Here is a 26255-nt window from a genome sequence, read left to right as displayed (position 1 = left end):
GGGGCAGCCTTGTGCGCCCCAAGCAGTGTCTGGTTTCTTTCAAACCTCCCTGCTACAATCCACTATCTCCTGTCTGGGGGGGTGTGACACCTCCCTGCGACAGGAAACCCTTTGTCCAGGCCCCCTTGGCTGAGTTTCGGTCAGCTTCAGGGGGTCAGACTTGTGTCTGTGGCAGAAGCATCCATTTTGTGGATCTGAGGTCCTATTAGAAATTAACCGCATTTCAGTAAAGCAACATGTCTTCTCCCTCTAGAGGGGTGGAATGCTATCCCCGTCGCCAGGACTGGCGAGGGGATAGTATTCCAAATCGTATGATACCTTACACGACATGTTTTGATAAAGCCAAACCAAAGTTGCTATATAACCGCGAGGATTATAATGCACTTAAGAGTATATGGTATGGCATTATCCTGAAACAGCTTAGGGAGTTGTTCCCGACAGCTGCAGACAGGCTCAGCTCATGCTAGAGCTCCATCTCACATTAAACCACGCACTCTGCCTCCAGGATTGATAAGGCCTTCCATAGGAGTGGCTCAGAGGTTTATATGTGTCCAGATATAGGTTTAGATATAGGTATACTATATCTAAGCAAGGGGTGATTACACCACCTTGCCCCAGCTGAGTGATCAGCCAGTTGTGTCAATTTAAGAACCAGCCAGGGGTGGCAAAAGATATGCTGCAGCCCCTGGTAGGCCTTGGTGGCACCTATGCCCTGGGCACCTATAGTGCATGGTACAGGGGCTGACAAGGAGTCCATTTCCAATTGTGGTATTACCTAGGGTACATGGAATCCATTTTACAGAGAGAGCAGATGGCCTGGGGCCCTGATTAGCAGGGAACCAGGCCAACTAAGTCGAAAACCAGCTAAACACAAGGCAAAAGATCTGGGGTAACCATAGTCAGGTAGCCACCTTCCTACACCTGTGCAGAGGATGAGTTTCCCATGAGGATAGGCTGAGTTTCTCCTGAGTAGAGGCTGAATTTCCTCTCTGTAGAGGCTAGGTTTTCCACTGTGCAGAGGATGAGCTTCCCCTGTGCAGAGGGTGAGTTTGTCCTGAGTTAGAGGCTGAGTTTCCTCTCTGTAGAGGCTGGATTTTCCCCTGTGTAGAGGGTGAGCTTCCCCTGTGCAGAGGGTGAGTTTGTCCTGAGTTAGAGGCTGAGTTTCCTCTCTGTAGAGGCTGGGTTTTCCACTGTGCAGAGGCCGAGTATCCCCTATATGAAGGCTGAGTTTCCCATGTGTAGAGTCTGAGTTTCTCCTAAGTAGAGGCCGAGTTTCCCCTGTGCAGAGGCTGAGTTTCTCCTGAGTAGAGACTGAGTTTCCTCTCTATAGAGGCTGACTTTTCCACTGTGCAGAGGGTGAGTTTCCCCTGTGCAGAGGGTGAGTTTGTCCTGAGTAGAGGCTGAGTTTCCTCTCTGTAGAGGCTGGGTTTTCCCCTGTGCAGAGGCCGAGTTTCCCCATGTGCACTTGTGACTTTTTTTTTATTACGGGCAGAAATAATGAAGCGAAAACCTAGAAGTTTTCATGGCTGCTGGGACTGTAGGCAATTAAGGTGTATGTTTTTTTAATTACTTTAATGAGCGCGGCGTAAGCTAGGGACACCGCGTTCACTTTATTAATTTATATTTTTGCTGCCTTTAGGTATCGCGCTTGTTTATTTTATTGATTGGCTGCTTAGGCCGCTTTCACTGCCCTTGTTATCCTTACTACGGTACTGTGTAAATATAGTAATTTCTATGTAGTTTACTACGGTGCCGGCTTCATCACCGATCAACTGATTCTGAATCCCTCCAAAACTGAATTCCTGCTCCTCCTCTCCTCCTCACTTTCTCCTCCCCCGGTTCAATAATGGATGGATCAGATGAACCTACTCAACAATAAACCCATCATTGTCGACAGCGCAAAATCCCTTGGTGTCATACATGACAAAAACCTCAATCTACTCTCCCACATCAATTCCATTGCAAAGTCTGCTCAATACCAACTGCGTCTTCTTTGGGGGATTCGTCGCTTCTTCACCGAGCAAGACCTTAAAACCCTGGTCCAATCGCTGGTTCTCTCTAGATTGGACTACTGCAATTCTCTTCTTACTGGCCTCGCCAAGTCCCACCTGTCTCCCCTTAAATATGTTCTCCATTCAGCAGCTCGTTTCATGTATTGGGCCAAAAGAAGCGACCACATCACACCCATTTTATCCACCCTTCGTTGGCTTCCCATTGAGGCTAGATCGATCTACAAGACTGCCTGTATCACCCAACATGCCCTGCACTCCTCCACTCCTTGCTACCTGGCGAATAAACTGAAACTCTCTGGAGGCTCTAGACTATCACGCAATGCAGAAAATGTATTGCTTGAACCTCCCACTTTCAAAAAGGAAAGATCGCTGGCCCAATCCTTTTCAGGCAACGCGTTGAGAATCTGGAACTCACTTCCGCCTCAGCTCCGGACCACCACCTCTTCCCTGTCCTTCAAAGCTGACCTTAAGTTCTCCTCCTTCAAAGACACTTCCAAATCTAATTCACACCCTCTCTATTCCCTGATGGAAGTTATTCCACTTTAGGATGTCGAAGGGTCCAGAGTTTCATTTCTTATGTTTCATCAGGATAATCTGAAGTGCTTTGGCACTGCTCCCATTCTTATACCAATCTTGGGGGCTGGATTACCTGCTAGGTCCCCTCCTATGGGTGGGACCCAGGAAGGGGGTGGTTACACCCCTTTACTTTGATCTAGGCCGCGCTGGGTCGGGGGCTGGGGTGCCCTAGAACCGGTTTGGCCGGATTATGCAAGGGGCAGCCTTGTGCGCCCCAAGCAGTGTCTGGTTTCTTTCAAACCTCCCTGCTACAATCCACTATCTCCTGTCTGGGGGGGTTTGACACCTCCCTGCGACAGGAAACCCTTTGTCCAGGCCCCCTTGGCTGAGTTTCGGTCAGCTTCAGGGGGTCAGACTTGTGTCTGTGGCAGAAGCATCCATTTTGTGGATCTGAGGTCCTATTAGAAATTAACCGCATTTCAGTAAAGCAACATGTCTTCTCCCTCTAGAGGGGTGGAATGCTATCCCCGTCGCCAGGACTGGCGAGGGGATAGTATTCCAAATTGTATGACACCTTACACGACATGTTTTGATAAAGCCAAACCAAAGTTGCTATATAACCGCGAGGATTATAATGCACTTAAGAGTATATGGTATGGCATTATCCTGAAACAGCTTAGGGAGTTGTTCCCGACAGCTGCAGACAGGCTCAGCTCATGCTAGAGCTCCATCTCACATTAAACCACACACTCTGCCTCCAGGATTGATAAGGCCTTCCATAGGAGTGGCTCAGAGGTTTATATGTGTCCAGATATAGGTTTAGATATAGGTATACTATATCTAAGCAAGGGGTGATTACACCACCTTGCCCCAGCTGAGTGATCAGCCAGTTGTGTCAATTTAAGAACCAGCCAGGGGTGGCAAAAGATATGCTGCAGCCCCTGGTAGGCCTTGGTGGCACCTATGCCCTGGGCACCTATAGTGCATGGTACAGGGGCTGACAAGGAGTCCATTTCCAATTGTGGTATGTACCTAGGGTACATGGAATCCATTTTACAGAGAGAGCAGATGGCCTGGGGCCCTGATTAGCAGGGAACCAGGCCAACTAAGTCGAAAACCAGCTAAACACAAGGCAAAAGATCTGGGGTAACCATAGTCAGGTAGCCACCTTCCTACACCTGTGCAGAGGATGAGTTTCCCATGAGGATAGGCTGAGTTTCTCCTGAGTAGAGGCTGAGTTTCCTCTCTGTAGAGACTGGGTTTTCCCCTGTGCAGAGGCCGAGTTTCCCCTACGTAGTGGCTGAGTTTCCCCTGTGTAGATGCTGAGTTTCTCCTGAGTAGAGGCTGAATTTCCTCTCTGTAGAGGCTAGGTTTTCCACTGTGCAGAGGATGAGCTTCCCCTGTGCAGAGGGTGAGTTTGTCCTGAGTTAGAGGCTGAGTTTCCTCTCTGTAGAGGCTGGATTTTCCCCTGTGTAGAGGGTGAGCTTCCCCTGTGCAGAGGGTGAGTTTGTCCTGAGTTAGAGGCTGAGTTTCCTCTCTGTAGAGGCTGGGTTTTCCACTGTGCAGAGGCCGAGTATCCCCTATATGAAGGCTGAGTTTCCCATGTGTAGAGTCTGAGTTTCTCCTAAGTAGAGGCCGAGTTTCCCCTGTGCAGAGGCTGAGTTTCTCCTGAGTAGAGACTGAGTTTCCTCTCTATAGAGGCTGACTTTTCCACTGTGCAGAGGGTGAGTTTCCCCTGTGCAGAGGGTGAGTTTGTCCTGAGTAGAGGCTGAGTTTCCTCTCTGTAGAGGCTGGGTTTTCCCCTGTGCAGAGGCCGAGTTTCCCCATGTGCACTTGTGACTTTTTTTTTATTACGGGCAGAAATAATGAAGCGAAAACCTAGAAGTTTTCATGGCTGCTGGGACTGTAGGCAATTAAGGTGTATGTTTTTTTAATTACTTTAATGAGCGCGGCGTAAGCTAGGGACACCGCGTTCACTTTATTAATTTATATTTTTGCTGCCTTTAGGTATCGCGCTTGTTTATTTTATTGATTGGCCGCTTAGGCCGCTTTCACTGCCCTTGTTATCCTTACTACGGTACTGTGTAAATATAGTAATTTCTATGTAGTTTACTACGGTGCCGGCTTCATCACCGATCAACTGATTCTGAATCCCTCCAAAACTGAATTCCTGCTCCTCCTCTCCTCCTCACTTTCTCCTCCCCCGGTTCAATAATGGATGGATCAGATGAACCTACTCAACAATAAACCCATCATTGTCGACAGCGCAAAATCCCTTGGTGTCATACATGACAAAAACCTCAATCTACTCTCCCACATCAATTCCATTGCAAAGTCTGCTCAATACCAACTGCGTCTTCTTTGGGGGATTCGTCGCTTCTTCACCGAGCAAGACCTTAAAACCCTGGTCCAATCGCTGGTTCTCTCTAGATTGGACTACTGCAATTCTCTTCTTACTGGCCTCGCCAAGTCCCACCTGTCTCCCCTTAAATATGTTCTCCATTCAGCAGCTCGTTTCATGTATTGGGCCAAAAGAAGCGACCACATCACACCCATTTTATCCACCCTTCGTTGGCTTCCCATTGAGGCTAGATCGATCTACAAGACTGCCTGTATCACCCAACATGCCCTGCACTCCTCCACTCCTTGCTACCTGGCGAATAAACTGAAACTCTCTGGAGGCTCTAGACTATCACGCAATGCAGAAAATGTATTGCTTGAACCTCCCACTTTCAAAAAGGAAAGATCGCTGGCCCAATCCTTTTCAGGCAACGCGTTGAGAATCTGGAACTCACTTCCGCCTCAGCTCCGGACCACCACCTCTTCCCTGTCCTTCAAAGCTGACCTTAAGTTCTCCTCCTTCAAAGACACTTCCAAATCTAATTCACACCCTCTCTATTCCCTGATGGAAGTTATTCCACTTTAGGAAATTCTGTACTCCAGGCCTATAGAAGTGCCTTCCCAGTGTGTTATTGTGTTCTGAGTGTCTGCCATTTATTGCAGTTTTATACTTCCACTTGTATTCTATACGCTTATGTAATCTGCACACATTTCACTTTTTTTCCTCTTGTAATGTATCGTTTGCTACCTCTTCTTGTATTTTGTTTGCTTTTGATACATGCACAAGTGTCACATTTGCCTCATGTATTGTAACGTTTGCTTTTGTAACATGCCCACTTGTAATTTTCTCCTCTTGTAACGCTACTGTTCCTATTGTGAAGCGCTCTGACACCTTCGGGTAAAGTCCGCGCTATAAAAAACGCATAAAATAAATAAATAAATAAAAAATTAAACTGTTACGGTGAGTGAGGGAAACACGACCTCAGAAGACCCCAGGCTGGGTTTGAGCCTCGTGTCAAGATGTCTCGACACTCTTCTCTGCGGGCTTTCCGGCAAACCTGGAGGGACGAAATGTAAACACATATCAGGCAGCCTGGAGGGGTACCTCCAGGGATTTAAGTGGAAAAAAAAACCTGGGGGTGCTCTAAAAGGGGCGTGGCAAATTTCTTAAAGAGGTGTGGCCTATCCGAGCAGGGGCATGGTCTAAATCAAGATAACTAGCATTGTGTGCTTAAGAAAATCATGAAGTCGCATTCAGCAAAGGATAATAAAATAGGCAAAAAAATATATTTATTAAGTATAAGCCATAAAATACCAAACACTTTCAAAAAACATTTGCTATTTCCAAACTTAGAATTTAAAAACCATCTTCACTAAAGGATGTGTTATTAAATTCTGAGTTCAGGAAGAGGCGCAACTAGAGCCAAATTTCAGGGGGATAAGAAAAAATTCCGGGGGGGGGGGCTGAATCTTTAAGCAATAGTCAGAGTGGAGCTGCAGGGGCTCTTAGAAGGGGTGAGACAACAACAATTCTTCATTAATATGCAAATGGTCTTTTAAAGACCTGTGAAGTGCTCGGATGCGGCTGTGTGTGTGCCCGGGAAGCGTCTCATCCCGGGCTACCACACATGATGGGGAGGGGGGGCTGAAGCCCTTTGAGTCCAATGGGAGTTGCGCGCCTGAGTTCAGGGATACCAGATTCCATATGTCTATCTAGCTGTTATGGGAAGATATGCAGGTAAACATGTTACACAGCATTCCCCATGTTATCCTATGGGCAAGATAGCCTTTCAATAGTGAAAAACAAATAGGCAGTAGTTTACTATCAAGACATGTTACCAACACTAGTAACACCAAACAAAAACCGGGACGTCTGCTCACCCTACCTTTGACCTTTGAGGCCCGAAAATAGAGCCCCCTAGAGCCCCCTTTCGAGGCCCTCCAAAAAAACTGGGGGGGCTCAGCCCCCCACAGACCCCCCCCCCCCACTTAAAACCCTAGGTACCTCTGAGGAGGAAAGACCGGCAGGGCAGAAGGAGATAGGAGCATCGGAGACAGGAAAAAGGCCACGTGGAGTCGGTGCGTGAATGGAGCTCCTTACGTATGGCTTATGTATGGCTTATGTGCTCTTCCTATAGAGGTTCTGCTCTGACCTCCGTTCCCTACGTGGGGCCCCTGCGGTGTCTTCCCGTGCGGTTCACCGGAGCGTCCCGGGCCGGGTTACTTGGAGCTGGCCGAGAGCCTCCTGGAGGGGAGCAGGGACATCAGTTGGACGGGGGCTCCCAACGACCCCGTACCCAAGATTATAACCAGCCGAGGAGTGGGACTAGTGGAGCAGCTCATCAGTGATCTGGTGAAAGGCCTTAGTGGGCTGGGGTCATGTTACTTTACATTCACAAGAAGGGTGCAGTGGATAATGACAGGTGCACTTCCTAATGATAATCCACCTGACCCCATTACTGCTAGTTTAAACATTACTACGCAGACTCTTCATTGCAGCTACTTAGAAGTGCTGCACTGTATGTTGAATGGCGCATTAAATTGACTTCACTGCACGCTTGAGAGTGGACATGCACACTGGCAGAGATACTAATCCGAGTTCCTACCATCAGCATGTTTACTCCCAACATAATTATTTAGATTAGCAAAGTGTCACTGCGCACTGATACTATTTAATGCTGTCAGATGTTTCTGTCAAAACTGTACTGCACAGTACGTTGTCCCCAGCACTACTCATACACCCCCACGTTCTTTACACTGTCTTACCACCAACGTGATCACAACTTCTTTATGGCAATTTTAGTACCATTCAGTTATTACCAGCAACCACGTGGACATGCCTGAATGGTAACCACACAGGGGACAGCACGCTTACGTCACTCTAACATTTCATAATGGCAGTATGGTTTCTCTTTCATCAGTTAGCACGTAAACCTCATACACAGACAGCTGTTGCCTGCTGCACGGACCACACCGGTGCCCTCTAACAACCACTACCTTTTATTTGCCTGTGGCAATGTGTTACATTGTCTTTTACGCGAAGCGCTGTCTCTGCCTCCTATCCTAAGTAAACAAGCATTAAAAATCCAATAGGTCTCGCCTTTCATTAAGTTAAAGCCTATTGCTTTGCTATACAATAGCATTAGCAAAGCATATGGCTGTAACTTAATCAAAGGCGGGACCTATTGCATTTTCAATGCTTGTTTATTTTTTTTATTCAATTTCGTTCCGCACCCCCAGTATTACTTGGTCACGCCGCGGCTCTGCTCTGGCCAACACGAGAGAGTTAATCAATAAAATGACCAGCGAGTTAATGATTGAATCAGTCACTGAGTGATGTCAGAAAGACGAGCATGAGGGATTACTTATCGCTCGGGAATTTCCAAACGTCTGGATCACACCGCTGCGAGCTTTTACTGCCGGGCGAAGGGAAAGAGGGAATTGGTCCGTTTGTTCTGGGCAGATATCCACGGTCAGAATAATGAGGCTGACGTCAGGTATTTTAGAGGCTAAAAGAACAGGCGGGGACTATCGACCAGAGAGATCAGTTAAAAAGAACGTGTTTGCACAGAAATTGTAGGTCCCGAAGTTATACCACTGAGGATCGGTTCCCTGAAATAAGAGAAATTACACCTAGTGAGAAATTAGGCACACACTCATATAATATCACTTGGAATGCCTTTTTATTTTATTTTATTTATTCCACAGCTTTATATAGCGCGAACCCGAGAGAAGGTCCAGATACTTTACAAAAGGACACATTCATATTTTTTAGGCACGGGGAGATTAAGTGATTTGCCCAGAATCACAGGATGTTGAGCCAGCGCCGAGATTCGGCCCTTCTTCCCCAGTTCCAAACTAAAGTCGGTAGCCCTGACCTCAACGATTGTAATTTTGGGGAGGGGGGCAGTTAGCCCTTTTCCGCCTAGTTGTGCATAGTTTTACTGCCAAACTAGACTGTTTTCCGGATTTTAGAGCTCACGATGGCCTCAGCAAGGGGGGGGGGGGGGCGAACGATGAAGGGTTAATGGACAAGGCGAGGGTCGCGGTGCTCTGGCAGAGGACTGCTGCTGAGAGGACGGGACTCGGCGAGTGGGAAAGAAGCGCCAATGAACAAACCCCCCGACTGACAGTATTGGCTTAGAGAATTGCTTCTAGGCCCTATTTATTACTTAAGCACGAAGGGGCAAACCTTAAATATATATCATTTTACTTGAGCAATAACATCAAATAAAATACCGTATATGAGAGCACCGTAGAGAACACGCTAGGCTGGACATACAAGTTCCTGTCACAAAACCTTCCCTGCTCACAGTTTGCAGACCCAATGGTCGGTCGCCCAACCCTCCCAGGTGGTACATAATCCAGGCAGCTTGTTCAAACCAAGGGGACCCTAGCAAGACCCTCTACTGCTCGACCCCAGGGAGCACGAGGTGTCACCGATCCCACACCAGAGGTATCCCTGTGTGAATCACTGGACACCCTTCCTGGAGATGTGCTTGGTCCCTGGTGCGAGGCCACTTAGCCCATTCCACAGGCCGTTAATATGGAGACCCTATCGAAAGGCTAGGGATGGTCACGTAAGCGGCCCAGCTCCCTGTCACCCATTAGAGTTCCAAAGCACATGGTTGGGACCAACGATCAATTTTAAGAACGGTGCTTAATTTGATGCAGAATACTGTATCTATCTGTCTTGATACTGACCTTGAGTGTCCCCTGCCCCAGATCATCACTTCTGTACCACTTTGCTACCCGAAAAGTTGTGAGTAGGGAGCTACCCTTTCTGTCAGGAAAAGGATTGGGTCAACAATTGTACAAAAACAGAGCTCCTTTTCCTGATTTTATACCTTATGTATGGTGTGCCTAACCCCACCGGGGTGACCACCTTCGTGAAAGAGATTCTGCGGTATTGTTTAGGTTACCAAATTTACAACTTAAAATATCAAACCCATCGATGTCATGGAGGACCACATATGAATCAAAGACTTATTAAAAATTTGTCATACATTTATTTATAAAATTTGTTAAAAAGATCATAGTACCACAATTCTGTTACACAAAAACAATGCAAAATATATATTCAATTAATACAAAAATGCTTATGACACACTCTCTAAAACATTTTATAGTTTAAAAATTGCTTATGCAGCAATGTTTACCACAAACATATTCATACATCATAATAGTAGAGCAATATATTAATAGGAACAAACTGTCGACGCGGCGTTTCGGTGCCTCTTTTATTCTTGCACCTTCTTCAGGACTCGTTCCCTGATTGGTTACATCCAGGTGGTTTTCCCTGGATCTTTTTTCTCTCTATTATTATGAGTCCGTTTAACATCTGTTCATATTTTTCATTCCCTTTGTTTATTTAAAATTTCTTAAAACTTGATATTCTTGGTCTTTCCTCAGAATGTATGGAATTTAACCACTTCAATACGGTCCTATTTCCATTTCTCTTTTGATCATTAGGAGGACGCCTCTGGGAGCTCCCTTTTGCTTTTTCTTCTCCCCGCGTTGTCTTACTGGATGATAAGAGTTACTTTTTATGTACTTCACTCTTATGTGTATAGATCCACTCTGGGGTTGGCAATCTTTTAGTTGAAGCCTTTTTGACTTGGCTTACACCTTTGGTGGTGGGAGCTGAACTGCGTGGCGTCCTCCTTCCCTCTGAGTTGAGAAGACTCCCAGAGGCGTCCTCCTAATGATCAAAAGAGAAATGGAAATAGGACCGTATTGAAGTGGTTAAATTCCATACATTCTGAGGAAAGACCAAGAATATCAAGTTTTAAGAAATTTTAAATAAACAAAGGGAATGAAAAATATGAGCAGATGTTAAACGGACTCATAATAATAGAGAGAAAAAAGATCCAGGGAAAACCACCTGGATGTGACCAATCAGGGAACGAGTCCTGAAGAAGGTGCAAGAATAAAAGAGGCACCGAAACGCCGCGTCGACAGTTTGTTCCTATTAATATATTGCTCTACTATTATGATGTATGAATATGTTTGTGGTAAACATTGCTGCATAAGCAATTTTTAAACTATAAAATGTTTTAGAGAGTGTGTCATAAGCATTTTTGTATTAATTGAATATATATTTTGCATTGTTTTTGTGTAACAGAATTGTGGTACTATGATCTTTTTAACAAATGTTATAAATAAATGTATGACAAATTTTTAATAAGTCTTTGATTCATATGTGGTCCTCCATGACATCGATGGGTTTGATATTTTAAGTTGTAAATTTGGTAACCTAAACAATACCGCAAAATCTCTTTCACGAAGGTGGTCACCCCGGTGGGGTTAGGCACACCATACATAAGGTATAAAATCAGGAAAAGGAGCTCTGTTTTTGTCCACTTTGCTACCCTACATGAGAACAAGATGCTGTGCTGCTAAAGAAATCCGCCAATTCGCAACAAGCACACTGCCCAGCTGGGACAAATGGCCGCCATCACCATGAAACACCTGCTCATCCCGCCTCAAGCAGCCATGGGGAAAAGTCTTCAGTCACGCGGTATTAAGAAGTTTAGCCATGTAACTATTCCAGCGCTTCGCAGAGTTATTGAGACCCTTCATGGAGGAATTATGCCTCCACACTCACATTCCTTTGGATAATATGGGGCCACCAGGAGGTTGTCTCAGGGGCATCCTAGTCACCCTGGAAGTATCAGTTATTGAGAGGTCAATCAGGCCCTTGCTGCCTCAATGAACCAAATCAGTTCCCCAATGTGTAACACAGTGAGGAGACAGTGAACAAGGTGCAAGCACTGATACCAAGCAAGCCAGCAAACACATGAGGACTAGCAACCCATCCACCTAGAGAAAGTTAGGATGCATGTAACGCTTACAGCAGCCAGACTATCATCCTTCAGTCCTGTGACTTGACCCGATTCAAAACTGCAACTCACAGCCTGATCCTGAGGGATTGCGAATGGAACTTAGACTCATCAATCTCCGGCACCATCACCTCCAAGGTTTGAGACCTAATGAACTGGAGCATGGACAGAGGTGCCCCATTGCTGTGCACAAACGAGTTGCTTGGCATGCCAGGTGCCAGTGGGCCACGGAGCAGCGCCGGAGACCAAGAGCCTGTCTAAGGATTACTTGCTCTCCTCTCACCAGCTGCTGTCTGTCTGTCTGTCTATCCGAGAAATGGAGCGGGAGGCTGAAATAGAATCCCCGTACAGTTGATATTTGCGAGAAGTATCACACCACCCAGGTTAGGCTTGGAACCAGCCACCAACTTGCCAACCATACATTTCCTGTAGAATGTCAAACAAAACATTACTTTGAAGAAAGGTACTTTATAGTCTGAGGTACAAACTGACAGAGATAACTCACTTACATAAGCAGTTTGTCCAAATCAATCTGCCACCCAGGGCTTAATTTGAGCTGAAGTTTTCAGGTGCTCATCACCCGCACATAATTGTCAACATCAGCACTGGTGACAGTCTGTTACAAAGTGGCGCTGTCTGGCTAATCTAGAGGTGACCACAACAACAGTAAATTATTAATTCTATATACATTACAAATGACTATTACTTGCCGCCCAAGCCATGCTTATAGCTGTGGGGGACTGAAATAGTCCGAATTGTCACACTTGTAGGAGTGTGATGGTTAGTACTTGTGTTGTTACTATCATTGGCAGACTAGGAGGGGCAATGTGTGGTGCAAGCTGCAGTGGACTCATGGCGAGAGCCCTCGCACTTACTTTTTTACACAATAAGCACTGGGGCCACCTTACACCCATCTGGTTTCTTACAGTCTCTGTCAGCCCTTTTAAGACTTCTATTTATCTATTCATATTTATAAAGCACACAGCGACCCCAATTGGGGTTCTCAGCACTAACGTAAACAGATTGATTTCCGTAATAGAAGAAATTAGAAAAGGCAGGTCTTCAACAGCTTTCTAAACATCTCAGGAGGGTTGCAAAGGTGAAGTTTTGTAAGGAGGAGGTCTATAATTTAGGTCCCAGTAAGGCAAAAGAGCACCCTTCCTGCCTCGCCAATATAAATTTAGGAATAGATGGAAGTTTGATGGAACTAAGCTCTCAACTAGGGGAGTAAGGATGGACCAGTGACCTCAAATATATAATCTCAGCCCCCTAATATACCTCCATAAAAAAATGTTGTCCAGAGCTTTTCATATTTGATTTGTGTTTTTGGATCATTAGAGAAGTAATTTAGCTTGGGTAGACATGGCTTATCCAGGCTGAATTTTTCTGGACGACATTTTAAAAATGGCTGATGTGTTGTAGTGCTGATGTGATATTTCAGGAATCATGAGACCCATATACTTCATTTTGCTGTCAAAACATAGGTTTTGGGGGTCAAGTAGTCTTATAGAGACAGAAAATAACTCTGTAGAGCAACCCTTTTGCCATTTTCCAAAATGGTGGCTATAATAGAGGAAGAGATATCTATAAAAACAAAACAAATAATAATTGTTTTTAATCCTTTTATGTATACACCAAACAATATTTATGATCTGGATATGAAAAAAAAACCAAATGTTTATTCCTCCTGTTTTAGTCAGGTTTATATAGTTCTTTTTTTTTTCTTTTTGTCCTCATTCATATCCCCCCTGGTCCAATGTGCATTCGTGTAAGCTTTCGTCACCGTCTCAGTGTACTGGATGTGTAGGCTTGGCAGATGAGGCCCGGCCTGCCGGTGATATACAAGCTACAAAGACTTCAATTAGACCAACAAGGGAGTACAGTTCGCAGGCATGATATACCAGGGCCAACTCATCTGTACACCAACCATTACATGGGAACAGTGTTAGTGTACCAGAGTAATAGGGCTACTTAATCCTTGGACAAAAACCAAGAGAAACCCCCCCCCCCAAAAACTAATTCCAGTTCATGAGCTTCCAAAAGTCACGCTTCGATTGGCTGCCTGCTCTAGATAAGTCCAGCCGAGAAACCTTCAGGAGAGAAGTTTGCCAGTCCAAGAAGGTAGGAGATGAAGAGTCTTTCCATTTCTTACAGATTTCTCTTCTGGCTAATAAGATGGAATACAACTAAATTTCTTGGCCGGTCCCTCTACACCTTCAGCTAAACCAAAGATCAGAAGCGGAAGATTGATGATAATTTGGAGGCCTTCGAAGTATGACAGGCTATTGCCCACCTTTTCCCAGTATGGTGCGAGGACAGGACATTCTAGAAACATATGGATATCAGATGCTGCTGCCATCCCGCACTTCATACAACAGACTGGGGGTCCCTTAGATATTCTAGTTAGGCGCTGGGGTGAAAAATAGGTTCTATGTATTGTAAACAGGTGGTTCCTTTGAAGCCAGGAAGGTTTAACTGTCTCCCACAAAATCTTACATGAGTCAAGCCATAACTGCTCACAGTCTCGGTGTAGAGTGACATTCCCCCACAGTGTCGTTGGCAAACAAAAGTCACCATCTACTTCTTCAAGAATGGCATGGTACCAGAAAGATACTTCTTTTTTCCCTGGAGCCTTATGCACAAGCTGGTACTCCAGGTGATTTCCTTCACCAATCGGGTTTTTGTGCCGAGAAGAACCTGGGAGTGAACCCAGCGGGACATCTGCATATATTTAAATCTAGAGAGATCTGGCCCTACTCTATCTCTAAGGGAGACCCATGGAACCAGAGTCCCTCCCACGAAAAGATCCCCCCAAGTCATGATACCGGCCTGTCTCAGGGGAAGGGCAAGTCTATCTTTAAGCCAGGGCGGGGTTCCAGGTTTATATAGTTCACTTTATTTGTTTAAGCAATCGATCATGGAACATTTCCAGAATGTTGAACATTTGAGAAGTGCAAAAGAAACAATTGATGAACGGAATGCTGGACAATGCAAACATTCACCCCCAGTCACAAGGATCTGGGTTAAATCCATCATTCTTTTGCTCACCACACCACCCCAGTTTGGACCCAGCTATATTCAAATCAGTCTTGACCCTATGCCTTGTGGGAACAGTCCAGCTCGAACTACTAAGCCAGCTCCTCCCTGGACCGGAAACAAGCATCCTGGGACTGGTTTCAGGGTATCACCCTTCATCAGCCAGACCCACGTCTGGGCATACCCTTTCCAACTAGGGCGACATATGCCAAATAAACAATTAATTGATGGACGGAATGCTGGACAACACAAACATTCACTCCCAGCCACAAGGATCTGGGTTAAATCCATCAATCATTTGCTCACCACACCACCCCAGTTTGGACCCAGCCATATGCAAATCAGTCTTGACCTTGTTCCTTGTGGGAACAGTCCAGCCCGAACTGCCAAGCCAGGTCCTCCCTGAACCAGAAACAAGCATCATGGGACTGGTTTCGGAGTATCACCCTTCATCAGCCAGGCTAGCTTAAATCCAGTGGTGTAGTGAGCACTGGACCCACGTCTGGGCATACCCTTCCCACTTAGGGCGACATATGCAAAAGAAACAATTGATGGACGGAATGCTGGACAATGAAAACCCCCCCTCCCTCCCCCAGTCACAAGGATCTGGGCTAAATCCATCATTCTTTTGCTCACCACACCACCCCAGTTTGGTCCCAGCCATATGCAAATCAGTCATGACCCTGTTCCTTGTGAGAACAGCTCAGCCCGAACTGCCAAGCCAGGTCCTCCCTGGACTGGAAACAAGCATCCTGGGACCGGTTTCAGGGTTTCGAGAGCACGGGACCCACGTCTGGGCATACCCTTCCCACTTAGGGCGATATATGCAAAAGAAACAATTGATGGACGGAATGCTGGACATTGCAAACATTCACCCCCAGTCACAAGGATCTGGGTTAAATCCATCATCCTTTTGCTCACCACACCAGTCCAGGGAGGACCTGCCTTGGCAGTTCGATCTGGACTGTTCCCATGAGGCACAGGGTCAAGACTGATATGCATACGGCTGGGTCCAAACTGGGGTGGCGTAGTGGGCAAAAGAACAATGGATTTAACCCAGATCTCTTGACTGGGGAAGAATGTCTGAATCATTCAGCATTACGTCCATCATGTTTTGCAGATACACTTTTCATCCTAAGTGGGATGGGTATGCCCAGATATGGGTTGTTTGCTCACTGTGTGCCTCTCGAGTCAATCTAGCCTGGCCGATGAAAGGTGACTTACCCTGAAACCGGTCCCAGGATGTTTGTTCCCGGTCCAGGGAGGACCTGGCTTGGCAGTTCAGTCTGGACTGTTCCAATGAGGCAAAGGGTCAAGACTGATTTGCATAATATTATATGATATAATCAGGTAAGATGAACATACATTGTAAGAAACAAATATAATGAGTTCTGCTCAATACTGACTGGACAGTTTTGATTCCAAAGATTTCAGCCTCAATAAGTGCATCCTTTATACCACATTCACTGAGATAACTTCCTGCATACTGCAATGCAGCTTTGGTCTTGTGGAAAATGTCAATCATTAAATAAAGATCCACAAAATCAACTGGTTTGCTCATAAAAGTGTCAGCTATAACACAAAAAACACTTTCATCGCAGGAAATTGGCAGGATAGGCTGGTCTTCAAGCTAAGCACACACATTTTGGATATTTGTCAGAGCTGTGTATACTGTTGCATATTTTGTAACTTGAAATGGTATTACTGGTAAATGCCCAATTGTCTTCAGTGGAATGTTATTCTGGGAAATCAGAGCATGAATTCCAGCCACGCAGGAACTGTTTTTTCTTCATCTTCAGTCCACACCGAATAAGCAATATGATAAATTCAGTTAAATCAGCTTTGCAGACCCTAGCATCAGGTGGAATAAGATCTATGTCCTCAGCCACTTTGAAACTTTCTGGTAGACTGGGAAGTGTTGATGGCTTGTAGTGGTTTTGCACACATTTGCAAGGCAGTTGAGTTATACATTTGCAGCTTTGTTTTCTTATGCCTGCAGCTGACACAGCTTGTTTTCCAAAAGCTATCCCATTGGCAAAGTCTTGAAAAAGCACCATGGCAGTATCATGTGTGCTGGATGTTCCAGACAAAGTAAAGCTGTCTTCAAAATCAAAATGAACAAGAGCAGCAATTTTAAATCCTTTCCTGACTGCTGTCAAATTCACTAGATTTTTCAGCATAAGCTGCTAACAAGTTCCTGCTCCGTACTATGTCATCATAACTTGTTATTACACCAATCCTATTAATTGAAGTCATTCATTCTCTACTTTTGCACTTGTCATAGACTGCATGGTTAGACATCATGTGAGCGGTGTTTTCTTTTTACCGTGATGTTATTCATAACATAATTTGGAGAAGACAGTATATTTGCATATCATAAGCCTGTCAGTTCATGGGATTCTCTTCCACTTCTTCGCTTATATCTTCAAAGCCATCAACAATGTTGTCGTCTTCTGTTCTGAACTCAAGAACTTTAGTTTGTAACAGTTTTGCTTTGCTGATATTAAACAATGAGGTAAAAAATGTTAAGACATCAGACATCCTTGTTGACTCCCAAGATTTGCAGAGCTCACAAAATGTGTCTTTAAGTTATACATCTTAATCTTTCACGGCGTTTCTTAAAATGGCTCCTGCTGATTTTATTGCATCCTATGATCTTATTTTGGCAGCAAGAACTTTGGGAGTCAAATCAGCTGAGAACACCATAAGTGGCTCATTCTTTTTGTTAGACTGACAAACACAAGTTTTGTCATTGTACATTCTCACCAGAAAAATCTGAATTTTATTATTATGGATCAATACAGTTTCATCAATGTTGACCATAATTTCTCTGATCTCACTGAGTGTGAACCCCACTCAAGAGTAGCTTTAAAACTTCATTTGGCTTTTTCAAAAAAGTGCAAACTTGACTGAAGGCTGGTGGTTACTTTGCTTCTGGGAGCTCATTGTACATTCATATTTTTGAATGTATGCATGCATGCAGTCGAATGGGCATACAAATCCCCTGCAAATACATTCACCTCGCTGATTAGATCAGCTACTAGGCTGAAAACCTCATCTTGGAAGAAACTAGCTTCAGATAAAAAAACATTTGCCCTTTGAGACTCACATACTCTGTACTTTGTTCTCTCATAAATCTCTTTGGCCATTGTTTTGGCTAAACCACAAATAACACATTGAAGATTCTCTGCTTTCTCATCAGCTGTGATAGGTGGATGAGGAGTAGCCTTCAATCTTCTAAGTGAATGGGGATAGGTTGTCGTCACTTTCTCAGAAGACTCGGATTCTTGTTGTGATTCACTGGTTTCTGCTATTTTTTTACAAATCTTTTCTAGGTTTTTTCCATAGTATACAACTTGTAGCACTTGTTACAATGATAAAATATTTGATCCTCTTCACCTACCAGTTTCAGTCATTTGTGAACTTCGTCTTGCTATATTTCTGCAGCATCTCAAACTATCTTCTGTCCAGCAGCAGTTGATGTTAGCTTTTATTTCGTATTAGTTTGGCACATGACACATTTTTCTTTGCTAAAGGAGTCCTCAGATTTTGTAGTTAGCAGCACTGTCAGGAGGTAAAGATACTCTGCTACCACCTGCTTCCCTCATGTTTACGAATTTGAATCAGCAGAAAACCTGACTCAAAAACAATATTAAAATGTATTACCAATATGATAGCTAAATCCTATCATTATTGATCTGCCATTTTGGAAAATGGTGGAAGGGTTGCTCTGAGGAGTTATATGTTGTCTCTATAAGAGTACTTGAACACCAAAACCTATATTTTGACACCAAAATGAAGTATATAGATCCCCTGAATTATTACATCATCACTGCAACACAAATGCCATTTTTAAAAATGTCATCCAGAAAAATTCAGCCCAAATTAGCAATGTATACCCAAGCTAAATTACCTCTCTAATGATACAAAAACACAAATCAAAAATTAAAATCTCTGGACAACAATTTTTTTACAGAGGTATATTCATGGGGCCAGGGCTAATAGAGGACTGATTGGATTCATGGCTTTATGCAAATAGCACAGTGCCTTAAATTGAATATCTTTGGCTATCAGGAGCCAGTGCAGTTGTCGAAGATTAAGAGAAACCAAGGTAGATTTTGGATTATGACACAAAAGGTAAGCTACAGCATTCAGAACATTCTGGAGCCGCTTTGTCAAGGAAACGTCCAGATCAAGAACATTGCCATACTCCTGTCTGGAGATGACTAAAGCCTCCACAATCATTCTTTGGGTGGAAGAAGGTAAAAGCCATAGCATTTTTCTCAGGCATCAATAGATGCCAAAGCAACAGGCTGCCACCTTGATAATTTGCTGATCCATATTAAGTTTACTGTCCATCCAGAAGCCGAGCTCTTTGATTGCCTGACTGGCATACACCCAATTTGTCTGGCTAGCAATGGAGGCCCCAAAAATGAGGTTGATTGCCCACCCATAGAACTTCAGTCTTATTTCCATGTAATTTCAGTCAGTTGTTTATCATCCAGCTCACAACCTCCACTAAGCAAGGAGTAAGATAAGGTGAAGTAAGATCATGTTTAGTTGAAAATGTCCGTAAAAGGTTCGGACATATATATTAAACAACGTGGGGTTTGTACAAGAGCCCATGGAACTACATAAGGTAGTATAAGAACTCAAGATTCATAAGGCTTTGCGATCACTTGAAAGGAGTGGTCTTTCAAAAAAGATTGGAACCAGGAATGGGCCTCAGATGCCAAAGTCAGATAACATTTGCAGGAGCACCTGATGGGACACAGGATCAATGGTGCTGCTCAAATCTAGAAGAATATGAGCAGCAGTTCTTCGTCTGTCCAGCTCCAATCTCAGTTACACCTAGTAGCTTGGTTTGTGTGCTATGTTTGGGCCGGAATCCTAATTGCGAGGAATGGAGCAAATTGTTAATCTCTAAAAATGGTGATAGTTGGCAGTTTATGAACTTTTCAAGTATCTTTGCCATTAGCGGGAGCAGAAAAATCGGGCGAAAATTAACCCAGTCTGACTTTGAACTTCTTTTTTTCCCCTTTTTTTTGGTCTCCCAATCCCTCCAGGTCCACAGCCGTCCAGCAGGTCAGTGCGGCCTCCGTCAGTGTTCCCCCCTCCCAAGGGGTACCCAAGAGCGGCAGATTTGGGGCATAGGGTTTTATAGAATTCGTGATTTTAAGGCTCCTCACAAAGCATTTCCTCGCCACTGCCAAGTGTATCTGGCCGGGGCAGCGTCCCTTGGCTAAAGGATGGAACAGCGCATGTACCTGTGTCACAGTCAGCACCGAATCCATTGTGGCCAGGTCGTTTAAGTTCCTGCCACTAAGCCAGTATGTGACCCATTGCAGTTGTGCCGCCAAATAATACAATTCCTGGTTAGGGACTGCCAATCCACCAGCTTCCGCCGCCGCATAGAGGGTTTTCAACGCCACCCGGGGGCGCCCCTTGTTCCAAATTAGGCGTCTGGTTTGGCGAGTCAAGTTCACGAAAGATTCGGGTTGGGACGTACACCGGCAGAGTCGCATAATAGTACAGCAATTTCGGAAGTACAATCATTTTCGTGAGTGTGACTCGGGCTGGGACATTTAACAGGAGAGAGTTCCAGAATGTGACCTGAGCCGACAGCGCCGAGACGGCCCTGACCAGGTTGCCCTCTAGTAAATCTATCGGGTCGTGGTAAATTCGGATCCCCAAATATCGGAAGACAGTCGGGCACCATATGAGCTTCTCCCCCATTACCTCGACATCGCACTCCGGCATGTCAGCTGAAAACGAATACACTCCGGACTTCACCCAATTCACGCGCAAACCCGACATGTCACCGAACGTCCTAAAGATGTCGGTGAGAGTGCGCGGCATGCAGGTCAAGTCCCTGACATAAATCAACAAATCGTCAGCGTACAGGGACACCGAATGCACCCCGTCCGCCAGTGGGATACCCCAATCTTCTCCGGAAACTCGGAGTTGCTCCGCTAGAGGTTCCATCATAAGCGCAAATATCAGTGGGGACAGGGGGCAACCCTGTCTGGTGCCTCTGCGAATCCGCACACTACCGGAGAGCCGCCTCCCCGTACGAATTCGTACCTCAGGTGCGTGGTACAGCAGCCCCACCATTTGAATATATGCATCCCCGAGGCCAAATTTCTCTAACACCCGTAATAAATAGGGCCACTCCACCGAGTCAAACGCCTTTTCCAGGTCGAGGATCACGCAACCCGAGCGGGGCCATCTAGATGCGGCGTATCGTTGAACCCGAAACAGCCGTCGGATGTTATAGGCAGTGCTACAAGTTGGTACAAAGCCGTTCTGGTCTGCGTGTACCAGGGTAGGGACCAAGGGCGCCAACCTCTGAGCCAGTGCTGCCGCAAGGATTTTATAATCCGTATTGAGCAGTGCAAGTGGTCTATACGATCCCAAGTCGAGTGCATCCCTGCCCGGTTTCAGTGGAGAGATCACATTAGCTTCATTCAGGGATGGTGGAAGTATGGCATCTTCTATAGCTGCGCCAAACATCCGAAGCAATTCGGGTATTAGAATGGTAGAGTAGGCTTTATAAAATTCCGCCGGTAGTCCATCTGGACCCGGTGTTTTGCCATTGGAGAGAGAATATATAACAGCACGTGGATCTTCCTCCGTAAGCGTCGCTCCTAATTCCCCCTCTTGAGCGTCGGTGGCCGAAGGCAGGCGCAGTGGTGATAGATACTCCGCTATGTCGTCATCAGTAACCCGCAAGCGGGAGCCATACAGAGATGTATAGTGGGTCGTGAACGTCTCGTGTATGGCCCTCTGTGTATAGACTTCCATGCCCCCAGGTGTACGGATGGAAAGGACCGGGGCCGTTTGGGTGTCGCGCCGTATCAACCAAGAGAGCAGTTTGCACGGCTTGTCCCCTGTGCGGTGAGTACGTGCCGAATGTGCGGCATAATTGAGATTCTTCAACCGATCCAGTAGCCGAGCGTGTTCTTCCCTCGTCGTCACCAGTGCGGTGAGTACGTGCCGAATGTGCGGCATAATTGAGATTCTTCAACCGATCCAGTAGCCGAGCGTGTTCTTCCCTCGTCGTCACCAGTGGCGTGTCATCACCCTCCACCGCCTCCCGCTCGTGCTTCATGAGGACAGTCTCCATTGCCAGCAGGTCGTTCTCGAACTGCTTGCTTGAAGGCGTCCCACTCCACCCGCGGGGAAGACGCGGTGCCGCTGTTCTCCTCAAATACTGCAAAATGCGCCCCGATAAGGCCTCCCTGTATTGTGCGTCTAGTAAGACGTCTGGTTGAAGTCGCCACGTGGGCACCGGTGGGTGCGGGCGTTCCCACTCAAAGTCTAGGGTATGAGGGTTGTGATCAGAGTGTGTGCGGCCTAAATAGCATGTGTCGGTGACGTGTGGTAACAGGTCCCTGGTTAGCATAAATCTATCCAATCGGACATGCAAGGTGTGGGCGCCGGAAAAGTATGAGTACATACGCGTTCCAGGATTTCGGACACGCCACGCATCGTGCAAGTCCCACTGTGTTGCCCAGTCTAGGAGCGCCTTTGATGCCCCACCCACCGGTGTAGTGATTGCAGGAGGAAGCAAGCGATCTAGTGTGGCGTCTAGTACACTGTTGTAGTCCCCCCCCAGCAGGAGTGGCATGTCAGACCAGGATGCTAATGTATGCGACAAATGTGTTAGAAACTTCCCCAAGTCAGAGTTTGGTGCATATATAGAGGCCACTACTATCGGTTGCCCATCCAATCTGCCCCGAACAAACACATATCGCCCCTCGGGATCTATGGTGCTGTGCATTAGTTCAAAGGGAACCCCAGGGCGTATCCAAATCAGGGTCCCGTGTGCGAACGCGGAAAATCCTGTTGCATATAGCTGCCCCCTCCATCTACGGCGAAGTGTGAGCGCCTCCGCTCCAGTCAGATGGGTCTCCTGTAGGAGGGCAATCTGGATCTGGTGACGCCTAAGATAGGAATATACCTGATATCTGCGCGAGGGCGTATGCATGCCCCGCACATTCCAGGTACAGAATTTAACCGCAGCCATGAAATCTGTTGAAGTCTTCACCGCACCCCGCCCGCCCAAACCCCCCGCCCGCCCCAGCCATCCGGTCACACAGGCACACAGTAGTCTCAGTATATCTGTCCCATCCCTCCGCGCCATCTTGGAAGTGCATTGTCAGGTAAAGAAGTGTAGGCAGTAGTCTCATAAACAACGTAACCATAACCATAATTCCAAAAGGTCGACAACGGAACATGCTGTCGTCCAAACGCTCTAGTGAGCTCAAAGTATACTTAAGTTCAATGGGGGGAGTCGCTGAGTTATCAGATCGGTTTCGCTTAGTGTTCCATGATATCAGGTGAGGAGTGGTATCTCCCCACCGCAGGCAGTGTCTATATGGCTGCCAGTCGCCAACGTCAGTGTTTAGATTCTGGCTAAGTTGTGGCTGTCTAGACAGGATGTCCACCTACAGGAGCCACATATATGCACTCTCAGCAGGCCACTCACCTCTGGGGGTCCGGCCACCCCACCATTATTGTGCCTCTGTCCACCTGTCGCTTGCATGGGCTCTGCCTTCTGCTGCAACCCGGCATCTTCCCAGGTCCCAAAGTAGGTGACAGAGGCAGACACTGCAACAATTAAGTGGCTGCGAAAGCTGCTGCACTTGGTGTCTCAGTGGGGATGATGGAGCAGCTGCAAACGTTGAGTTGGAACCTGCTGACACAGTTAGATGATCAAGTCCGCCGTCTGCGGCGTGACATCGGGTAGTTCGTCTGATACTTGAGTGTCTGGTAGGCCGGAAATATATTCATCGTCACTTCCCCGATTATCGGGGCTGTTGCTGACAGCTGGGCCCGGGGATTGCGAGCCACTTATCTCCGCCACCATGCGAAGGGCTTCCCGTTGTTCACTCTGCATGAGGTCGGGAGCGGGTCCCATTTCCATCTCCGTTTGTGGTGATTTCGCCGGCGATGTTCTCCTGTGTCTGCGTCGTCTGGTTCCACGATCTCTGCGTGGTTTAGGTGGCATCTCCCTGGGTTCCGCGTCCACTCCTGAATCAAGCCATGCCTCGGCGTCTTCTGGTGTGTCGAAGAAGTACGTTTTATCCTGGGTGGCCATGCGTAAGCGAGCCGGAAACAGCAGCGAGTACTTGAAGGCCAGGAGTCTGAGTCGCTGCTTCACAGCCATGAAGGAGTGCCGCTGTCGCTGCACCTGGATCGTGTAATCAGGGAAGAACATGATTTTCGCGTTGTCTATCCTGATATCCGACAGTTTCCTGGCTTCGCGTAATATGGCGTCACGGTCTCGGTAGTTCAAAATTCGCAAGAGCATAGGCCTAGGGTTAGATCCTTCCGGTGGAGGGCGGGATGGCACCCGATGGGCTCTCTCCACTATGAAGTATTGCGACAGGGTGCCCTCCGGTAACTGCTCCCGAAGCCATTCTTCCAAATGCTCCGCTGTGTCCCTGCGTTCCCAGCGCTCCGGCAGGCCCACTATGCACACGTTATTTCTTCTTGCGCGTCCTTCCGCATCCCCCGCCCTGTCTTCCAAAAACTCTACCCTGTTGAGAAGGGCACGCACTTGTTTGTCGACTTGCGTAACTTTGGGTCATAGATCTGCTACAGTGGTTTCCAGGGTGGTAGTCCTCTCAGCCAGTTTCTTGTGGTCGGCACGGAGATGTGTCAAATCGATAGCCACGCCGTCCGTCTATCTTTGTCTCCAACAAGGTGCGGGTTAGCTGCATAGACTCTTCCAGTCTCTCCATTGCTGCCAGCATCGTATCAAGTTTGGAGGCAGTTTGATCTGATTCGACATGCTTCGCCATCTTCCCCTTATTCTGTGCACCACCGGCTCCCGTTCTCGTTCTGGTCCCTCCTGACATGGGAGACGCAGCAGGTGCCAGGACACAGCAAGAGTTGGGTGGGCGGGGCACCGGGGTGGGCCGGCAGGGCAATCCCATCGCTGGGTAGCGTCCGTCGATCTCCTCCGCCTCACAGGGCCCCTCAGTGTGGCTCACCAGGTCCAGGGATGAAGCGTGTGGCGCTCAGCGTATTCCGGACCCCACCGATCGGGGCCGCCAGTTGGTGCAGAAAATGTCTAGTGTCTAGGGGATGAAGCGCCCAAAGTTACGGCTATGCCGTCCAGTGTAGGGGGTAGGTGCACTCCTGCCCCAGCGAGGCTGGTGTGGGAGCTATGTAGAGGGCTCACCGACGTGCCCGCAGTAGGTGCTGCTGCAGTGTGGAGGGCGGCGTCCCCAGCAACGGACAGTCGGCACCCGCACCACCAGTGTCGCCTGCTCAGGCGTGGCTGTCCCCAGGTTAAGGGAGGCCTCGTCGTATGGTGTCCACCGCCCAGGAGTCAGAGGGTCAGCCGCGTTGTGGGCGGATTAAAGGCAACGAGCCCCCAGCAGCCGGCAACAAGATAGTAACGTGTGCCCCAACGACCCTCACTCGCAGGCCCCAGCCGCTCCCAACGCCCCCAACGCAGACTTATAAGGTGCAACAGGCTGTCCCGTCCCCGCTCACCGCGCTCCACCTCCGATGGGCGCCGCCATTTTGTGAGTCTCTAGGCGCGTGCCGGTGAGGGCCCTTCCCCGTGTGTTGTGTGAAAACAAAGACTCCCAGGTCGGTGCAGTCGCTGGTGGAGGCGAACGCCGCGTCCCCGGTCGACCAGTCCCATGTGCAGCAGCGAGGAGAACCGCGTTGCAGGCAATCGGCCCAGCTCCGTGCGGACATCAGGCTCTCAGGGTCAGACGGGGCCGAGCAGCAGCCGGGATCGGGCTCCGTCCGTCTCCGCTCACCTCCAGTCAGCTGGGTCAGCGCCCGCCATGCAGGTCAGTCGGGGGCGGAAAGCAGTGCCGCGTCTCCTGCCCGCCCGAATCGGCGTCTCAGTACAGGGGGGGACTGGTGCCAAGGGCGGATGCGGCCCTGCGCGTGAGCCGGGTCCCCGGCCTCAATTGATCGCAGCCGCCGACCGGAAGTGAACACAGTCCGGGTGCTGCTGAAGGACTCACGGAGGATCGTGTCGTCGTGCAGCCAAATCGCTCCAAATTTTCCCAGGGGGTAGATATACCTTGCAGGTACCTCCGTCTCCAAACTGGCAGCATTTGCGTGCGTGTAGCCAGATAATTGGCCTGCGGCGGGGGAGCTTCTCACGGAGCTCTACCCTGAGGCGTCCGCTCTCATTGCGTGGTCAGCCACGCCCCCCTGACTTTGAAATTATTTATCTTAAATAAGGGTATCACCAATACGTGTTTCCATGCTAGTAGAACCGAGACGGTTGGCAGGAAGGTATTAAGAGGCGCTACCAAAATTGGAGAGAGCAGAGTGCTCACCATTCTTAAAATTCCTTGTGGTGGCAGATGTAAAAGAGAGCCTGACTTAATAGCATCTAAAAGAGCCAAGAAATTGGTGTTATTATCGATAGGCTGGAAGGATACCAAACTAGATAATGGTGCCATAGTGAAAGCTATCAATGAATCTAGAGTCAAAGTTGCATTTAAGGCAGTATGTTTATTTGCCACCT

The sequence above is a fragment of the Lissotriton helveticus genome, chromosome 1_1, assembly GCF_964261635.1.
Source record: "Lissotriton helveticus chromosome 1_1, aLisHel1.1, whole genome shotgun sequence".
Taxonomy (NCBI): Eukaryota; Metazoa; Chordata; class Amphibia; order Caudata; family Salamandridae; genus Lissotriton; species Lissotriton helveticus.
Note: the sequence above shows the minus strand (reverse complement) of the source record.